This window comes from Oryctolagus cuniculus, chromosome 2 (genome assembly GCF_964237555.1).
Source record: "Oryctolagus cuniculus chromosome 2, mOryCun1.1, whole genome shotgun sequence".
In the NCBI taxonomy this organism is placed as follows: Eukaryota; Metazoa; Chordata; class Mammalia; order Lagomorpha; family Leporidae; genus Oryctolagus; species Oryctolagus cuniculus.
In genome coordinates, this window is record NC_091433.1 from 33,777,562 (window position 1) to 33,796,872 (window position 19,311).

Here is a 19,311-nt window from a genome sequence, read left to right on the forward strand (position 1 = left end):
GTATTCCTACCAATAGTGGATTAAGGTACCTTTTTTAAAAAAAAATAAGGATATGAGTCTTTTTTTTTTTTTTTTTTTTTTTTTTTTGACAGGCAGAGTGGACAGTGAGAGAGAGACAGAGAGAAAGGTCTTCCTTTGCCGTTGGTTCACCCTCCAATGGCCGCCGCGGCCGGCGCGCTGCGGCCGGCGCACCGCGCTGATCCGATGGCAGGAGCCAGGAGCCAGGTGCTTTTCCTGGTCTCCCATGGGGTGCAGGGCCCAAGCACCTGGGCCATCCTCCACTGCACTCCCGGGCCACAGCAGAGGGCTGGCCTGGAAGAGGGGCAACCGGGACAGAATCCGGTGCCCCAACCGGGACTAGAACCCGGTGTGCCATTTATTTGATAGGTAGAGTTACAGACAATGAGAGGGAGAGACAGAGAGAGAGGTCTTCCGACCGCGGGTTCACGCCCCAAATGGCCACAATGGCTAGAGCTGTGCTGATCCGAAGCCAGGAGCCAGGAGCTTTCCCCAGGTCTTCCATGCGGGTACAGGGACCCAAGGACTTCGGCCATCTTCTACTGCTTTCCCAGGCCATAGAAAAGAGCTGGATTGGAAGAGGAGCAGTGGGGACTAGAAGGCACCCATATAGGATGCAGGCACTGCAGGTGGAGGATTAACCCACTGCGCCACTGCACCAGCCCTGGTACCATTTTTGTTAAAGATTTATTTATTATTTTATTTATTTGAATGACAGAGTTACAGAGAGAGGCAGAGACAGAGAGGTCTTCCATCCACTGGTTCACTCCCCAAATGGCCGCAATAGCCGGTCCAAAGCCAGGAGCTAGGAGTTTCTTCCTGGTCTCCCACACGAGTGCAGGAACCTAAGGACTTGGGCCATCCTCTACTGCTTTCCTAGGCCATAGAAGAGAGCTGGAAGAGGAGCAGCTGGGACTAAAACCAGCAGCCATATGGGATGCTGGTGCTTCAGGCCAGGGCTTTAACCCACTGCACCACAGTGCCAGCCCCTAAGGCACATTTTTTCTCACATTCTGGGAACCATTTTTTTTTTTAAATTTTTGGATGGTAGCCATTCTAACTGGAGTGAGATGATACCATGTCATGGTTTTTATTTGCATTTCTCTGATGGCTAATGATCCTGAGCATTTTTTCATATGTCTATTGGCCATTTGTATTTCTTCCTTTGAAAACCACCTTTTCATGTCCTTTTCCAATTTCTGTTATTTTTTAAATTAATTTATTCATTTGAAAGTATAGTTATGGGGCAGGGGAGAAATCATCTACCTGCTGGTTCACGGCCCAGATGGCCACAATGGCTAGAGCTGGGTCAGTCTAAAGCCAGGAGCCTGGGGCTTCTTCAGGGTGTCCTTCATGGGCACAAGTGCCCAAGGACTTGGGCCATTTTCTTCTGCTTTCCCAGGCACATTAGCAGGGAGCTGGATTGCAAATGGAGCAGCCAGAACTTGAACTGGTGCCCATATGGGATGTCAGCGCCATAGATGACAGCTTAACCCACTAAGCCATGGTGCCATTTGCCTCCTTTGCCCATTTCTTAACTGGATTGTTTGTTTTGTTGTTGTTGAGTTTCTTGAGCTCTTTATAGATCCTGAATGTTAATCCTTTATCAGTTACATAGGTTTGCAAATATTTTTTTCATTCTGTTGGTTGCCTCTTCATTTTGTTGAGTGTTTCCTTTGCTGCGTAGAAGCTTCTTAGTTTGATATAATACTATTTGTCTATTTTTGTCTTTATTGCATGGGCTTCTGGCATCTTTTCAAAGAAGTCTTTACCTATACCAATGTCTTGCAGCATTTCTCCAATGTTTTCTTATAGTAATTTGATTGTATCATGTCATAGATTTGGGTCCCTGATTCATTTTGAGTTGATTTTTGTGTAAGGTGTAAGGCAGGGGTCTTGTTCCTTACTTTCATATGTGTAGATACAATTTTCCCAGCATCATTTTTTGAAGAGACTGTTCTTTCTCCAGGGATTGATTCTGGTTCATTTGTCAAAGATTAGTTGGTTGCAGTAGATGTATGGATTAATTTCTGGAGTTTTTTGTCCTATTCCATTGGTCTACATCTCTATTTATGAGCCAGTATCAGGCTGTTTTAATTATTTTTCTTTTTGACAGGCAGAGTGGACAGTGAGAGAGAGAGACAGAGAGAAAGGTCTTCCTTTTGCCGTTGGTTCACCCTCCAATGGCTGCCATGGCCAGCGCATCGCGCTGATCCAAAGCCAGGAGCCAGATGCTTCTCCTGGTCTCCCATGGGGTGCAGGGCCCAAGTACTTGGGCCATCCTCCACTGCACTCCTGGGACATAGCAGAGAGCTGGCCTGGAAGAGGGGCAACTGGGACAGAATCCGGCACCCCGACTGGGACAAGAACCCAGTGTGCCAGTGCCACAAGGCGGAGGATTAGCCTATTGAGCCACGGCGCCGGCCTTTTTTAATTATAACTGCTCTGTAATATGTCTTTTTTTTTTAATTTTTTGACAGGCAGAGTGGACAGTGAGAGAAAGAGAGACAGAGAGAAAGGTCTTCCTTTGCCATTGGTTCACCCTCCAATGGCTGCCACAGCGGGCGCACTGCAGCCAGTGCAACACAGTGATCCAAAAGCAGGAACCAGGTGATTCTCCTGGTCTCCCATGGGGTGCAGGGCCCAAGCACTTGGGCCATCCTCCACTGCCTTCCCTGGCCACAGCAGAGAGCTGGCCTGGAAGAGGGGCAACCGGGACAGAATCCGGCGCCCTGACTGAGACTAAAACCCAGTATGCCAGCCTATTGAGACATGGTGCCGGCCTGTAATATGTCTTGAAGTCTGGTATTGTGATGCCTCCAACTTTGTTTTTGTTGTTTAAGATTCCTTAGCTATTTAGGATCTCTTATATTTCCATATGAATTTTAGTACTTTTTTTTTTCTAGATCTGAGAAGAATATCATTGGTATTTTGATTGGGATTGCAATGAATCTGTAAATTGCTTCCTATAGTATGGATATTTTGATTATATTAATTCTTGCAATCCATGAACATGGAAGATTGTTCCATTTTTTTGTGTGTCTTCTATTTCTTTAATGTTTTATAATTTTCACTGTAGAGATCTTTCACATCCTTGGTTACATTTATTCCTGGGTTTTTATTTTTTTTGGTAGCTATTGTGAGTGGTACTGAGCTTCCAAGTTCTTTCTCAGCCATGGCATTGTTTGGGTATACAAAGGCTATTGATTTTTGACCATCCCAGCAAGGAAAAGCCCAGGGCCAGATGGCTTCACTGCTTAATTTTACCAAACTTTGAAAGAACTAATTCCAGTTCTTCTCAAACTACTCAAAACAATTGAAAGAGAGGGGATTCTCCCAAACTTCTGTGAGGCCAGCATCAGTTCATCCCTAAAAAAGATACAAGAGAGAAGGAGAACTAGAGACCAATATCCCTGATGAACATAAAAGCAAAAATCAACAAAATACTAGCTAATTGAATCCAACAACACATCAGAAAGATTACTCACCAGGGCCAAATGAGATTTAGCCCTGGTATGCATGGATGTCTCGACACATGCAAATCAATAAATGTGATACATCACATGAAGAAACTGAGGAATAAAACCATATAATTATCTCAATAGATGCAGAGAAAGAATTTGATAAAATATAACATCCTTTCATGATAAAAAAAAATTTAAGAAAAATGGTTGTAGAAGGAACATTACTCAATACAATCAAGGCAACATATGACAAACCCACAGCCAGCATCATATTGAATGGGGAAAGTTGCAAGCACTTCCTCTAAGATCCAGAACAGACAAGAATGCACACTTTCACCATTGCTATTCAATATAGTTATGGAAGTTTTTTTAGTCATCCATTAGACAAGACAAAGAAATTAAAGGGATACAAATTGGAAAGGAGGAAGTCAAATTATCCCTGTTTGTAGATGGTATGATTCTACATAGAGAGGAACCAAAAGACTCTACTAAGAGACTGTTGGAAATCATAGGAATTTGATAAAGTAGCAGGGTATAAAATCAGTTTTCCAATTTTAAATATTTATATATTTATTTGAAAGACAAAGTTACAGAGTGAGATAGAGAGGGAGAGGGAGAGAGAGAGAAAGAGAAAGAGAAAGATTTATCTACTGGTTCATTCACAAATAGCCACAACAGCTGGGGTTGGGCCAGGCCAAAGCTAGGAGCTAGGAACTCCATCCAAGTTTCCCATGTGGGCAGCAGAAGCCCACGCCCTTGGACTTCTGCCACTTTCTCAGGAGCATTAGCTAGGAGCTTGTGGGGAGCAACCCGGACTAGACTAAGTTACTGGAATTAAGACTTATTCTATGCATCTGCTCTCCCACAATATGGCGCTGGGAGAGGAGAAAACAGCTTCTACACAGCTGCCTCCAGTTCAGCCAATTAACTGTAGGACTTGCTCCTGATTGGAGGAGAGCAGCGTACTCGGCGTGTGGGCAGCCGAGTTAGGATTGGCGGAGGAGGACTATAAAGGAGGAGAGAGACGGCATGCACCAGGAACATCTAAGGGGAACATCTATCTGAAGGAACACCTGTGCAGCCCCCGAGAGAGCCGGCCGGCGGTGTGCCGCTCCCCTGCGGAAGTGGGGAATGTGGCCAGGGGGAACTGCCCTTCCACGGAGGTGGAAGGGACAGTAGCCAACCCAGGAAGAACCAGCAGCAAACCCGGGGAGGGCCGAGCAGACAGAAGAACAGCGCAGGGTCCTGTGTCGTTCCTCCACGAAGACGGGGAGCGACATAATGGTGCCGTGACTCGGATAGGAAGCCTAGGCAGGGTTTAGTGTCGTTCCTCCACGAAGACGGGGAGCGACATAATGGTGCCGTGACTCGGATAGGAAACCTATGCAGGGTTTAGTGTCGTTCCTCCACGAAGAGGGGGAGCGACATAATGGTGCCGTGACTCGGATATGAAGCCTAGGCAGGGCTTAGTGTCGTTCCTCCATGAAGAGGGGGAGCGACAGGAGCTGGATCAGAAGCAGTGCGCCTGGTACTCAAACCAGCACACATAAGTGATGTGGGCATCACAGGTCATTTAGGGAGTGAAGAAGCGAATAGAAGACCTCTCTCTCTCTCTGCCTCTGCTTCTCTGTGGCGCTGCCTTTCAAATAAATAAACAAATCTTTAAAAGGATAGCAAAGATTCCTGCATTAAATTCAGTATCCTGTGCTTTCTAAAGACTGAAAAGATATAGCCTAGATATATTTCCAAAAGAGTAGAGAGAAGAGGAGTTTTCTGGTAGTTTCAATTTATCAAAAAACTTAACAGAAAATTCCCTGTCTCCTGAAAATCATTACAAAACATGAAACTCAAGAAAAACTGAACAATCAGGACAGAAATTTAAGGAACTTGAGACTAGCGTGGTACAGTGAGTTAAGCTGCTGCCTGCAGAATTAGTTTATTATTAACTAATAACTTTTGTAAGAGTAATATTTTCTGTTACTTATAACAAGTCAACTGTGACTATAGTTGTAACTGGCACACTAGAAGTATAAGTACCTCAACTTCAGATTTCTAGCTTAACTAGATATGTAACCATTTCAGAACTGATAGCTTGTTCAATGGGTGTGCCAAGAATCTGTACAACTTTTGCCTTTTGAGTTTTTCCAAGTAATTCCAGAAACTGAATTTTTCTTGGAATGTGGGTTACAAAGATAAGTACTGTTTTGGAAAAACTCTTTAGAGTTAAATTATGCAGAGACTTGTCCAGAGATTAAAGAAAGTCTGCAGGAAACTTAAAAAGGGCTGTTTTACCTTCCAATCATAAGTGAAATTTATCATGATTTTTCAGGAGATAGGGAATTTCCTGTTAATTGAATTTTCTGATAAATTGAAACTGAACCAGAAAACTCCTTTTCTCTCCACTCTATTGGAAATATTTCTAGAATATTCTTTTCAATCTACGGAAAGCACAATGTAGTGAACCTAATGGGAATATTTGCTCTTTTTTAAAAAAGATTTATTTATTTGTTTGAAAGGCAGGGCCACAGAGAGGCAGAGGCAGAGAGAGAGAGGTCTTCCATCTGCTGGTTCACTCCCCAAATGGCCGAAACAGCCAGGGCTGAACTAATCTGAAGCCAAGAGCCAGGAACTTCTTTCGGACTCTCCTGCAGGTGCAGGGGCCCAAGGACATGGGCCATCTTTTACTGCTTTCCTGGGCCATAGCAGAGAGCTGGATCAGAAGTGGAGTAGGGCCAGTGTTGTGCTGTAGTGGGCTTAGCTTCCTCCTGTGGTGCTGGATTCCCATATGGGAACTGGTTCAAGTCCTGGCTGCTCCTCTTCTGATCCAGCTCTCTGCTATGACCTGGGAAAGCAGTTGAGGATGGCTCAAGTATTTGGGATGCTACACCCATGTCGGAGACCTGGAAGAAGCTCCTGGCTCCTGGCTCCTGGCTGCTAGCTCCTGGCTTTGGATTGGCTCAGCTCTGGCAGTTGTGGCCATCTGGGGAATGAACCAGGATGTGGAAGACCTTTCTCTCTGTCTCTCGATCTCACTGTAACTCTACCTCTCAAATAAATAAATAAAATCTTAAAAGAAAAAAATGGAGCGGATGAGACTCAAACCGGCACCCATATGGGATGCCAGTACTGCAAGCAGTGGCTTTATTCCCATTGCCACAGTGCCAGCCCCAATCTTTGCTATTTAAACATAGCCCCCCTGCGTTAAGGATTTTACTATGAACGCCATTTTAGAAACTTTATTTATTTATTTGAGAGGTAGAATTAAAGACAGAGAGAAAAGTCTTCCATCCACTGATTCACTCCCCAAATGACTTTAATGGCAGGAGCCAGGAACTTCTTCTGGGTCCCCTGTGCGGGTGCAGGGGTCCAAACAGTTGGGCCATCTTCTACCACTGAAGACCATTTTTTAAAAAGCAATTTATTTATTCAAAAGGCAGAGTGGCAGAGAGTCCCTCTGGTTCACTCCCCAAATGTCCCCAACAGCCAGATCTGGGCCAGGCCAAAGCTAGGAGCCAAGGACTCCGTTCTGGTCTCTTATGGGTGGGGATAGCTGGGACTTGAACAGGCACTCCAATATGAAATATTGGTGACTCAAGCTGCTGTCCAACCTCTAGATCACAGTGCATGCCCTTGAAAGGCATCTTAAATTTGTAAAATTGTGGTACTATAGTTGTGCTGTAGTGGGTTGGATGCTACCATGTTGGATCACCAGTTCAAGTCCTGGCTGCTTCTTTTCTGATCTAGTTCCCTGCTAGTATGTCTGGGAAAGCAGAGCAGGAATGCACATGGGAGACCCTGAGGGAGTTCTAGGCTCCTGATTTCAACTTTGCCCAGCTCTGGCCGTTGTGGCCATTTGGTGAGTGAACCAGTGGATAAAAGATCTCTTTGTCTTTCTCTCTATGTCTTTCTCTGTTTTTCTGCTTTTCAAATAAAGTCCAAAGGCAGAAACCAGGAGCTTCTTCCAGGTCTCACACGTGGGTGCAGGGGCATGAGCACTTGAGCCATCCTCTGCTGCTTTCCCAGGTGCATTAGCAGGGAGCTAGATTGGTAGTAGAACAGCAGAGTCTTAAACCTGTGCCCAAGTGAGATGCTGGCATCACAGCTGGCTTTACCCTGTGTGCCACAATGTCAGCCCCAACAAATAAATCTTTTTTTAAAAATTGCAAAATTGTAGGTTTATCATCAGAGATTAATCAAGCCATACATGTACAGAGGCTAGAACTTTCTTTCTTTCTTTCTTTTTTTTTTTTTGACAGGCAGAGTGGACAGTGAGAGAGAGAGACAGAGAGAAAGGTCTTCCTTTGCCGTTGGTTCACCCTCCAATGGCCACCGCAGCGGGCGCACTGTGGCCGGCGCACCGCGCTGATCCGATGGCAGGAGCCAGGTACTTCTCCTGGTCTCCCATGGGGTGCAGGGCCCAAGCACTTGGGCCATCCTCCACTGCACTCCCTGGCCACAGCAGAGAGCTGGCCTGGAAGAGGGGCAGCTGGGACAGAATCCGGCGCCCCAACTGGGACTAGAACCTGGTGTGCTGGCGCCGCAAGGCGGAGGACTAGCCTAGTGAACTGCGGCGCTGGCCCAGAGGCTAGAACTTTCTACGGAAGTTAGGTTCACCCATATGTATATTGATTTGTTGTTGATATTATTATTTAACACAATAGGAACAGGCAAGTTAAGAATATGTTACACTCCTGAATGAACAGTGGGTTATAGAAGAAATCAAAAAATTTCTGGAAATAAATGAAGATGAAAATACAACATACCAAAACTTAACACAGAAAAGGCAGTGTTAAGAGGAAAATTTAATAAATAAATCTTAAAAGGGGGGGGGGCAGCTTAACCATGTTAACACCCTGACCTGAAGCTCCAGCATCCCATATGGGTGCTGGTTCTAGTCCCAGCTGCTCCTCTTCTGATACAGCTCTCTGCTATGGCCTGGGAAAGCAGCAGAAAATGGCCCAAGACCTTGGGCCCCTGCACCTACATGGGAGACCTGGAAGAAGCACCTGGCTCCTGGCTTCAGATTGGCGTAGCTCCGGCCATTGCAGCCAACTGGGGAGTGAACCATCGGATGGAAGACCTCTCTCTCTCTCTCTGTCTCTCTCTGCCTCTCCTCTCTCTGTGTAACTCTGACTTGCAAATAAATAAATAAATCTTTAAAAAAAAGAGGAAAATTTATAGTGATTAGTGCTTACATCACGAAATTGGAAAGGCACCAAATGAATGAATTATCAATGCACCTCAAGGATATAGAAAAACAACAGCAAACCAAATCCAAAACTAGTAGGAGAAAATAAATAACTAAAATTAGAGATGACATCAACAAAATTGAAACAAAAAAATACAAAAGATCAGCAAAACGAAGAACTGTTTTTTTTTAAAAATAAAAAAGAAACACCATTGTCCAAACTAACTAAAAAAAGGAGAGAGAAGACCTAAATCAACAAAATTAGAGATGAATAAGGAAATGTAAAAGCAGACACCACAGAAATAAAAAGATTCATCAGAAAGTACTACAAAGAGCTGTATGCCAACAAACTGGGAAATCTAGAAGAAATGAATGGATTCCTGGACACATACAACTCACCTAAATTGAACCATGAAGACATAGAAAACCTAAATGAACCATAACCAAGATGGGAATTAAACCAGTGATGAAGAAATGAAGACCATTTCAACAAAGAAAAGCTCAGGACCAAATGGCTTTATTGCTGAATTCTACCAGACATTTAAAGAAAAATTAACTCCAATTCTTCTCAAGTTATTCAAATCAGTTGAAAGGAAGGGCATCCATCCTCCCAAATTCTTTCTGTGAAGACAACATCACCTTAATTCCTAAACCCAGAAAAGACGCAACAGAGAAAGAGAACTACAGACCAATTTCCCTGATGAACATAGATGCAAAAATCCTCAACAAAATTCTGGCCAGTTGAATCCAACAACACATCAAAAGATCATTCACCTGGACCAAGTGGAATTTATCCCTGGTGTGCAGGTATGGTTCAACATTCATAAATTAATCAATGTGATTTATCACATTAACAAATTGAAGAACAAAAACCATATGATTATCTCAATAGATGCAGAGAAAGCAACTGATAAAGTAGAACACCATTTCATGATGAAAACTCTAAGCAAATTGGGTATGCAAGGAACATGTCTCAACACAATCAAGGCAATTTATGACAAACCCATGGCCAGTGATATATTGAATAGGGAAAAGTTGGAAGCATTCCCACTGAGATCCAGAACCAGACAAGGATGCCCACTTTCACCATTGCCATTTAATATAGTCCTGGAAATTTTAGCCAGAACTGTTAGGCAAGAAAAAGAAATCAAAGGGATTCAAATTTTGAAGGAGGAAGTCAAACTATCCCTATTTGCAGATAACATGATTCTATATAAAAAGGATCCAAAAAACTCCCCCAAGAGACTATTAGAACTCAGAAGAGTTCAGTAAAGTCACAGGATGTAAAATCAATACACAAAAATCAATAGCCTTTGTATACCCAGACCATGCCATGGTGGTGAAAGAAATTATTTATTTTTTTTAAGATTTATTAATTTATTTGAAAGTCAGAGTTACACAGAGAGGGGGGAGGTAGAGAGAGTTCTTCCATCTGGTGGTTAACTCCCCAGATGGCCACAATGGCTGGAGCTGCACCGATCTGAAGCCAAGAGCCAGGAGCTTCTTCTGGGTCTCCCACGTGGGTACAGGGTCCCAAGGACCTGGGCCATCTTCTATTGCTTTCCCAGGCCACAGCAGAGAGCTGGATCAAAAGTGGAGCAGCCAGGACACAAACCAGCGCACATATGGGATACCAGCACTGTAGGCAGTGATTTTACCCGCTATGCCACAGCACCGGCCCCAAGAGAAAGAATTTCTAAGACCAATCCCATTCATAACATCTACAAAAAAAATGGAAATACCTTGGAATAAATTTAACAAAGATGTCAAAGATCCTTATGATACGAATCACAAAATATTAAAGAGAGAAATAGAAGACCCCAAAAAAAGGAAAAAATTTTCATGTTCATGGATTGGAAGAATCAATATCAAAATGTCCATTTTTCCAAAAGCAATTTATAGATTCACTATGATACCCATCAAAATACCAAAGACATTCTTCTCAGATCTAGAATAAATGATGCTGAAATTCATTTGGAAACACAGGAGACCTTGAATAGCTAAAACAATCTTACACAACAAAAACAAAGCCAGAGACATCATAATACTAGATTTCAAAACCTACTACAAGGCAGTTATAATCAAAACAGCCTGGTACTGGTACAAAAACAGATGGATGGACCAATGGAACAGAATAGAAATGCAGAAATCAATCCAAGCATCTACAACCAACTTATATTTGACCAAGGAACTAAAACCAATCCCTGGAGTAAGGACAGTCTCTTCAACAAATGGTGCTGGGAAAACTAGATTTCTACATGCAAAAGTATGAAATAAGACCCCTACCTTACACCTTACACAAAAATCCATTCAAAATGGGTTAAAGACCTAAATCTATGACCTGATACCATCAAATTATTAGAGAGCTTTGGGGAAACCCTGCAAAACATTGGCACAGGCAAAGAGTTCCTGGAAAAGACCCCAGAGGCACAGGCAATAAAAGCCTTGATGTAATAAATGTGATTACATCAAATTGAGAAGGTTCTGTACTGCAAATGAAACAGTCAGAAAGTGAAGAGGCAAATGACAGATTGGGAGAAGTTATTTGCAAACTATGCAACTGATAAAGGATTAATAACCAGAATATATAAAGAGATCAAGAAACCCCACAACAACAAAACAACCCAGTTAAGAACTGGGCAAAGGGCTTAAACAGATATTTCTCAAAAGAGGAAATCCAAACGGCCAACAGACACATGAAAAAATGCTCAGGAGGCCAGCGCCGCGGCTCCCTAGGCTAGTCCTCCGCCTCACGGCGCCGGCACACACGGTCGGGGCACCGGATTCTGTCCCAATTGCCCTTCTTCCAGGCCAGCTCTCTGCTGTGGCCAGGGAGTACAGTGCAGGATGTCCCAAGTGCTTGGGCCCTGCACCCCATGGGAGACCAGGAGAAGCGCCTGGCTCCTGCCTTTGGATCAGCGCGGTGCGCTGGCTGCAGCGCGCCGGTGGCGGCGGCCATTGGAGGGTGAACCAATGGCAAAAGGAAGACCTTTCTCTCTGTCTGTCTCTCTCACTGTCCACTCTGCCTGTCCAAAAAAAAAAAAAAATGCTCAGGATCACTAGCAATCAGGGAAATGTAAATGAAAACACAATGAGGTTTCAGTTAGAATGGTTTTCATACAGAAATCAACAAACAACAAATGCTGGTGAGGGTGTGGGGAAAAAGATATCTTAATCCATTGTTGATTGTAATGTAAACTAGTAAAACTACTATGGAAAACATTTTGGAGATACTTCAGAAATCTGAATATAGTCCTGCCATACAACCCAGGCATCCCACTCCTCAGAATTTACCCAAGGGAAATGAAATAAGCAAATAGAAGAGTTATCTGTACCCCTATGTTTATTGCAGTTCAATTCACAATAGCTAAGACATGGAATCAACCTAAATACCCATCAAATGAAGACTGGATAAAGAAATTATGGGATATGTACTCTATGGAATACTACACAGCAATAAAAAAAAAAAAAGATGAGATCCGGTCATTTGCAACAAATGGATGTATCTAGAAAACATCATACTTAGTGAAATAAGCCAGTCCCAATGGGACAAGTACCATATGTTCTCCCTGATCTTTGATAATTAATAGAGCACCTAAAAGGAAACCTGTAGAAATGAAATTGTCACTATGAGAAGCAATGACTTAGGCCGGTGCCACGGCTCACTAGGCTAATCCTCTGCCTGCGGCGCCAGCACCCCGGGTTCTAGTCCTGGTTGGGGCACCGGATTCTGTCCCAGTTGCTCCTCTTCCAGTCCAGCTCTCTGCTGTGGCTTGGGAAGGCAGTAGAGGATGGTCAAGGTCCTTGGGCCCTGCACCTGCATGGGAGACCAGGAGGAAGCACCTGGCTCCTGGCTTCGGATTAGTGCACTGGCTGTAGTGGCCATTTTGGGGGTGAACCAATGGAAAAAGGAAGACCTTTCTCTGTCTCTGTCTCTCTCTCTCTAAGTCTGCCTGTCAAAAAAAAAAAAAAAAAAAAAAAGGCAATGACTTGAACAGCCCTTGTCTTGACTGTTAAGGAACAGTTTTTTTTTTCTTTTAAAGATTTATTCATTTATTTACTTATTTATTTGAAATTCAGAGTTACACACACAGAGAAGAAGAGGCAGGGTGGGGGTGGGGGGGTCTTCCATCCATTGGTTCAATCCCCAATTGGCTGCAATGGCCAGAGCTGCACTGATCTGAAGCCAGGAGCCAGGAGCCTCCTCCAGGTCTTCCCATGTGGGTGAAGGGGCCCAAGGACTTGGACCATTTTCTGCTGCTTTCCCAGGCCATATCAGAGAGTTGGATTGGAAGTGAAGCACCCAAGTCTCGAACCGGCGCTCATATGAGATGTTAGCACTGCAGGCAGCAGCTTTACCCACTACACCACGGCTCCAGCTCCTCTTTTTCCTTCTTGATAACATTGGTTGAACTCTTTATTTAACATAGAATTAAATGTATCTATATAAAGTCAATTGAAAATAGATCCCAGTAAAAAATTAAGAGTGGGAATAAGAGAGGGAGGAGCTGTATAGTTCTGCATACATTCCTATGGACTTTATTTATTTGAAAGGCAGAGTTATAGAGAGGTAGAAACAGAGAGAGAGAGAGAGAGAGGTCTTCCATCCACTGGTTCACTCCCCCAGATGGCTGCAACTGCCAGAGCTCTGCCGAATTGAAACCAGCAGCCAAAAGTTTCTTCCAGCTTCCCACACAGGTACAGGGGCCCAAGGACTTGGGCCATCTTAGACTGCTTTCCCAGGCCATATCAGAGAGCTGGATGGGAAGTGGAGCAGCCAGTACTCAAACTGGTGCCCATATGGAATGCCAGCACTGCAGGCGGCAGCGTTACCCTCTATGCCACTGTGCCAGCCCTAAATTTATTTTTTAAATGTGACATACAAAATCTATATCTAATGAGTTAAAGTACCTAAGTGATTAGTAAAGTGTCTGATATATAATATATGCCTAATAAATGTTAGCTACTATAGTTAATATTACGACCATCCTGCTATTAGTTCTCCTTTGCGGCAAGGAAAAAGGAAACTAACCCAAGCTAGCTTAAGTGAACAAGCAAGAGAGAGAATATGAGACAGTGTGTATGTGTGTGTATATATATATATATATTCAAATATCTATATATATTCAAATATTGTTTACATATGTTCCCCAAATTTCCCATGCTGGAAGTGTGGAAGCCTGGTCCTCAGTGTGGCAATGTTGAGGTGGCACCTAGTGGAAGATGATTAGATCACTGTTGGCTTTGCCCTTGGAAGGGGTTAATGTAGTTCTTTTGAGACTCTGGTTGGTTCTGGAGACAGCACGTTGTTGTAAAGTGTGTCTCACCATATATTTGGCCCCTTATACATGCAATAAGTTCCCTTTCTCAGGTATTTTGTTATAGCAACAAAAGATGAATTAATACACGTATGCATACATACAATAGTTATTCTAAGAGGTATTCAAAAAGTTCATTGAAAAAATATATAATGAAAAGTAGGGGTGAATGTTGTGATACATCCAGTTAAATAGCCACCTGTGATGATGGCATCCCATATGAGCACTGGTTTGAGTCCCAGCTGCTCCTCTCCCAATCCAGTTCCATGCTAATGTGCCTAGGAAAGCAACTGAGGATGGCCTGGTGCTTGGACCCCTGCCACTCTTGTAGGAGATGTGGACAGAGTTCTGGGCTCCAGGGTTTGGTGAGGAATGAAAAAGTGTATGAAAGCTCTGTCTCTCTTCCTCTTTCTCTCTGCCTCTCCCTCTCTGTAACTCTGCTTTTCAAATAAATAAATAAATCTTTAAAAATAAAAAAGAAAAACTATACATGGATGTTTTTGTACAAAGATAAGCCTATTTTTGGGGTAATAGGTTAAACCTCCACCTGCAGCATCTCAGTTTGAGTCCTGGCTGCTCCACTTCCAATCCAGCTCCCTGCTAATGGTCTAGGAAAGCAATGGAAGATGGCCCAAATGCTTGGGCCTCTGCACCCATGTGGGAGACCTGGAAGAAGCTCCTGTCTCCTGGCTTTGGCCTTGTCCAGCCCTGACTGTTGCTGCCATTTGGGGAATGAACCAGCAGAAGGAAGACCTCTCTCTTTGTCTCTCCATCTTTCTGTCTGTAACTCTGCCTCTCAAATAAATAAATCTTTGTTGTTGTTGTTGTTGTTGTTGTTTTTTTTTTTTTTTTTTTTTTTTTTTTTGACAGGCAGAGTGGACAGTGAGAGAGAGAGACAGAGAGAAAGGTCTTCCTTTGCCGTTGGTTCACCCTCCAATGGCCGCCGCGGCTGGCACGCTGCGGCCGGCGCACCGCGCTGATCCGATGGCAGGAGCCAGGAGCCAGGTGCTTTTCTTGGTCTCCCATGGGGTGCAGGGCCCAAGCACCTGGGCCATCCTCCACTGCACTCCCTGGCCACAGCAGAGAGCTGGCCTGGAAGAGGGGCAACCGGGACAGAATCCGGCGCCCCAACAGGGACTAGAACCTGGTGTGCCGGCGCCGCTAGGCGGAGGATTAGCCTAGTGAGCCGCGGCGCCGGCCTAAATAAATAAATCTTTTTTAAAAAATAAGCCTATCTTATATTTTAAAAAATATTGAGGGGCTGGCGCTGTGGCTCTGTGGGTTAAAGCCCCAGCCTGCAGTGCCAGCATCCCATATGGCTGCCGGTTCTATTCCCAGCTGCTCCTCTTCCGATCCAGCTCTCTGCTATGGCCTGGGAAAGCAGTAGAAGATGGCCCAAGTCCTTGAGCCCCTGCACCTACGTGGGAGACCTGGAAGAAGCTCTTGGCTCCTGGCTTTAGATCAGCTCAGTTCTTGTCATTATGGTCATTTGGGGAGTGAACCAGTGGAATGGAAGACCTATCTCTCTCTGGCTCTACCTCTCTCTGTAACTCTGTCTTTCAAAGAAATAAAACAATTCTTTAAAAAATTTATATATTTATTTGAAAATCAAAGAGAGAAAGAGAGAGAGAGAGAGAGAAAATATGCTGCTTTACTTCCCAAATGCCTGAAGTAGTTGGGGCTGGACCAAGTTGTAGCCAGGAACTGGGAACTTAATTTTGGTCTCCTATATGTATGGTAGGGACCCAAGTATTTGAAGCATTGTCTGTTTCCCAGGATCACTTAGGTACTTTAACTCATCAGCAGGAAGCTGGAATCAAAGTGGAGCTGAGACTAGAACCCAGGCACGCCAATATAGGATGTAGTTGTCCCAAGGGGTGTTAACTACAAAACCAAATGCCTACCGCTTAACAAACTTTAATTTACTCATTTAGCTTATTTGAAAGACCTAGAGAGAGAGCTTGTTTTCTAATTCCATTCTTTCACAATTTTTTTGAAGTATCTTCCAATAACCATTAAATATATATAAAAATGTTGATATATAATCTTCACCAAAATGCTGGGCACAATTCTTTGCTCTTTAAAGAGACTCCTTTCTTTGCTTTTCAGTTCATATGATGTGTAGAAGAGAACCATGCTTATCTTCTGAGTTTACATCTCTTTCATCTTAGATTAACCTATACTAAACTAGAATCTCTTACTCCAAATTCCAAATATCAAGGTCAACAAATGCAATTACTTTTTCTTTTTTCCATAGCACTTGCCATCTAGAATACTAAATAATTTACTTATTTATTAGGCTGGTTATTTATGATTCGTCTATTCAGGTGCTCATGCCTGGACGAATCAACTGGGGTCAGGTAGGTCAAGTCATGTTAAAATGAACCTCTACATGAGTCACCGCTAATGAATTGGAAAGAAATGAAGAGTCATTGGATCCTGGACCGGGCATATTCTGCAGAAGCTTTGCAACAGGTATGAGCATTTGGTTTATTTGTTAAGTCACCTGATGGGGAGGCCCACATCTCAAATTAGAGTATATGGGTTTGAGTACCAGCTCCACTCCTGATTCCAGCTGCCTGCTAATGTGTATCCTGAGGAGCATAGGGAATGGCCCAAGTACTAGGATCCCTGCCACCCACTGGGAGATCTGGATTGAGTTCCTGGCTTCCATCCCAGCTCCAATCATTGTGAGCATTTGAGGAATGAACCAGTGGACAGGATCTCTTTATGTATGTCTCTCTGCCTCTCAAAATAAATTTTAAAGACCATGTAAAATCAGATCTCCTGGACTGGCACTTGTGGTACAGCAGGTTAAACCATTGCCTGCAGCACTGGCATCCCAAATGAGCACGAGTTCATGTCCCCACTACTTTACTTCTGATACAGCTCCCTGCTAATGTGCCTGGGAAAGCATCAGAAGATGGTCCAAGTCCCTGGGCCCCTGCACTGATGTGGGAGACTGGAAAGAAGCTCTGGTCTCCTGGCTTCACCCTGGCCCAGCCCTGGCCATTGTGGCCATTTGGGGAATAAACCAGCAAATGGAAGACCTCTCTCCGTCTCTCCCTCTCTCTCTGTACTTCTACCTTTCAAATGAATAAAATAAATCTTAAAAAGATAAAATAAAATAAAATCTCCCTCAAAGTTTTGTCTCTGTTAAAGTAGTACCAAAGCAATATTCTTTATGTTTATACATATGCACAAAGTTCCCTATGTACCCACCAACCTATAAAAAAGTCCTTTCTGTTAGCATCACACTTAATTATTTAAATGTAATTTTCAGTTCTGACATCTTTATTCTTAAAAACCTAATACATTATTCACATTTAATAAGTAACATTTAATATATATTAATAAGTTCAGAATTTATAATACAATACTTAACTTTTTTCATAAAATTTAGCAGAAAACTATTATCTACAAGAAGTGCCATTTCTGGACCATGATTCTCTCACTGTTAGTGTGGCAGGATGGACTTTTTTTCCTTCCCTGTTTGCTATTCCCTTCCTGATGCATAGCACATACCAGGGGGGAACACAAGGGACAGTTGGTGATGTGATAGAATGCAGAGGAAAGACAAAAACCCCTTTAGAATGTTAACATATGGAGGAGGGCAGTGATTTCAGTGTGGAAAGTCTGATTTGATATACATCACTAATAGGATTTGATGCATCCATGATCTCATGTAAAGTGGAATAGACTTGAATGGCTCACAGCCTGTGCCAGAGGTCGTAAAGAAGCGATAGGATCCTAGAAAGGGTACATGGAGGGAAAAGAAACAGAAGGTCCAAAGGAGAGCATGGTTTTTGAAAGATTTATGTATCTGAAAGGCAGAGAATCAGTGAAAAAGGAAGAGACAGAAAGAGATCTTCTACTCACTGATTTACTCTCCAGATGGCCACAACAGCCAAGTCTGGGCCAGACCTAAGCCAGGAGCCTGGGATTCCATCTAGGTCACTCACCTGGGGGGCAGGGCCCATGTACTTGAGTAATCTTTCACTGCCTTCCCACACACATTAGCCAGAAGCTGGTTTGGAAGCAGAGTGGCTGGCACTCTAATATGGGGTGCCTGGGATACTGGCATTGCAATTGGTGGCTTGACGCACTGTGCCAAAACATCGGACTGAGAAGAGATTTATTTTGTTTATTGGCATAAAGAGGGGTGGCTATGTAAGGGCAGCTCAGTAAGCCTAAAAGGAAGTATCCTTGCTCACTAAGGAGTTAAGGGGACTGATATGGATGGACTAGAGGAGCCCTTTTCAAACCTATTCCTTCTGTGACCATGAGTTGTGAGATCTGACACTAACTTGAAGCAAGAGACTATCAAATACATTCTGCTAGAATATAAACTCTGAGGACAAGGATTTTATTTTATTTTATTTTATTTTAATTTAATTTTTAAAAGATTTTATTTATTTATTTGAAAGTCAGAGTTACACAGAGAGGAGAGGCAGAGAGAGAGAGAGAGAGAGAGAGAAAGAGGTCTTCCATCTGTTGGTTCACTCCCCAGATGGCCCCAACGGCTAGAGCTGTGCTGATCCGAAGCTAGAAGCCAGGAGTTTCTTCTGGGTCTTCCACGTGGGTGCAGGGGCCCAAGGACTTGGGCCATCTTCTACTACTTTCCCAAGCCATAGCAGAGAACTGGATCAGAAGTGGAGCAGCCAGGACTTGAATCAGCATCCATATGGGATGCCAGCACTGCAGCTTTACCTGCTACGCCACAGCGCCAGCCCCTATTTTAATTTAAAAAAAAAAAAAAAAATTTATTGGGCCGGCGCTACGGCTTACTAGGCTAATCCTCTGCCTGCGGCATGGGCACTCCAGCCAATAGGGTTGTTTAATATTGGATGGCATCACCTTTCCTTTCCTATTCAGGACATACTTCTGGTGTTTCATTAGAAATGAAATGCATTTTTCATATAGTACACATAGAAGAGTAGGAGGAAGGAATACTTTACAGGCCACAACCAGCCACATTAGACTTTTACTGCTGTTATCTGTGACTCCACTCCAGATGTAGGAGGAATTAGAGCCAACACTGGGGTAGAATTCATTTTTTCAGTATTACTTAAAAATATGGGCTTTAGCCGGCTCCGCGGCTCACTAGGCTAATCCTCTGCCTTGCAGCGCCGGCACACCGGGTTCTAGTCCCGCTCGGGGCACCGGATTCTGTCCCGGTTGCCCCTCTTCCAGGCCAGCTCTCTGCTGTGGCCAGGGAGTGCAGTGGAGGATGGCCCAAGTGCTTGGGCCCTGCACCCGCATGGGAGACCAGGGTAAATACCTGGCTCCTGCCATCGGATCAGCGCGGTGTGCCAGCCGCAGT

At 43.7% G+C, this 19,311-nt stretch overlaps 1 long non-coding RNA gene across 1 annotated transcript in view; it reads right to left on the reverse strand.

The window, feature by feature from the left end:
• Nucleotides 1-2,781: 2,781 nt before the first annotated feature.
• Nucleotides 2,782-19,311, reverse strand: part of LOC108176422 (uncharacterized) — a 63,510-nt gene continuing 46,980 nt past the window's right edge. The window contains exons 3-4 of the long non-coding RNA XR_011386214.1: nucleotides 3,507-3,590; nucleotides 2,782-3,387 (exon numbers count right to left, since the gene is read on the reverse strand). This is a non-coding gene — a long non-coding RNA (uncharacterized lncRNA). The remainder of the gene's footprint in view (nucleotides 3,388-3,506; nucleotides 3,591-19,311) is intronic.